At 46.7% G+C, this 1,526-nt stretch overlaps 1 pseudogene; it reads right to left on the bottom strand.

Annotated features, from left to right (window-relative positions):
• Positions 1-18: 18 nt before the first annotated feature.
• LOC110314849 lies at positions 19-1,027 on the bottom strand (annotated as a pseudogene).
• Positions 1,028-1,526: the final 499 nt, after the last annotated feature.

Here is a 1,526-nt window from a genome sequence, read left to right as displayed (position 1 = left end):
AGGAAATGTAGGGGAAACTCCTACAACGTGTGTGGGCGTGGTCCGTTGTGGCTGTTGTGTGGAGTGTCCCGCAGAGAACACAGGGCCAAATGACTCCTCTGTCTCTTCTTTTCCCAGTGCTCTTGCCAGAGACAGACACTTGCCCACTGGCGGATGACCAGAGACATGTGGGTTCACTTTCTCTCCTCCGGAGTCCGGGGTGGAAAGCAGCAGTATCATCAAGGGAAGGGAATGGGGTCACCGATGGATTCACGGGCTGAGCCTGGGTTGGGCTGTCACACTCCTTAAGAACCTGCCTTTTCAATAAGCAATCTGCTGCCATAGTTTCATTGCATTTTCTCTGACTTAACACGTCTTCAATGCCTATAGCTTGGAACCCAGTGTGTGCCATTGCTTTTACAATAGCTGGTCTTTCTTGAGGGGGATTAGTTCTTCAGAAGGATCTGGGAACCCCTCTGAGCCTTCTGTGACCCAGGGATGCATCATTATCTCTGCTATGGTTGGCCTATGTTTGGGGTCGGCCGTCATTAAAAGACTAAGCAGGTCTTGTAGCTCTATTGATAGTGTAGAAGGAAGAAAATACTTTCCTGATACAACCCGCTTTCTCAGCTGTGTCCTGCAGACAGCATTAAATGGGAACGTTCCAGTTATCTCAAAATATACAACTCGTAGAGTCCACACATCAACTTTGGGTCCATCCTAGGGTCTGGCAAGAAGCAACTCAGGAGCATTAAATGGATAATTACCACAGTAGAATTTGAGTGTTTGCTCTGGCTTCACTTCGGTGCCAAAGCCAAAATCAATTATTTTTACTTTCCCATCCTTTTCTACCAAGATATTGTGCAATTTAAGTTCCCTGTGAACTATGCCCAGGTCGCGGCAGTAGTTGATAGCACTCGAGAGCTGCTTGAATAATTGTCTCGCTTCATCCTCCTGCAGTTAGCCTCCTTCAGCTCTTCGGACATGTTGGTAAAGCGATTTACCCTGGGACAACTCCATAATGAGGAAAATTTTCTCCCTGGTCTGGCTTTTGTGAAGCAAACAAGTTTGTTTAACCAGGTACTTCCTGCTGTTTCTCTCTGCCTCACCATAGACCTAACTCATGGAAATAGCCACCCATGGGCTGTGAACTCAGAAACAGTGAGCCAGAAAGAAACTTTTCCTTATCACATGATTAGCTTGAGTGTTTTTTTCACAGCAATGGCGCTAATGCTGGAGTGTCCCTTGCTACATCCACTCCAGTAGTGAAACACATGACAGGCCAAAAGCCTGGATGCAGTCCCGATGCGAAGAATTTCACGGAAACTTAGTCTCCTGGAACTTTGGCATCCCATAGCACATGTGCTCCAACTTTGTCCTTGCAATTGGATCTGTGTGCTTCCTTTCAGTATTGTTTTGTTATAGGTGCTTCCAAGGAATGACTTGCCAGATACCTAAGCAAAATTGAACTTTGCTTCCTGGCCTTCACCAATGCCCTTGGTAGTCCTTGAGCTGACCATGGGCTTGGGATTCAGTAAGAAGGTTGC

This window comes from Mus pahari, unplaced genomic scaffold (assembly GCF_900095145.1).
Source record: "Mus pahari unplaced genomic scaffold, PAHARI_EIJ_v1.1 scaffold_14268_1, whole genome shotgun sequence".
Lineage (NCBI taxonomy): Eukaryota > Metazoa > Chordata > Mammalia > Rodentia > Muridae > Mus > Mus pahari.
The sequence above is the reverse complement of the archived record's forward strand: the minus strand, read 5'-3'. Positions and strand labels throughout refer to the sequence as shown.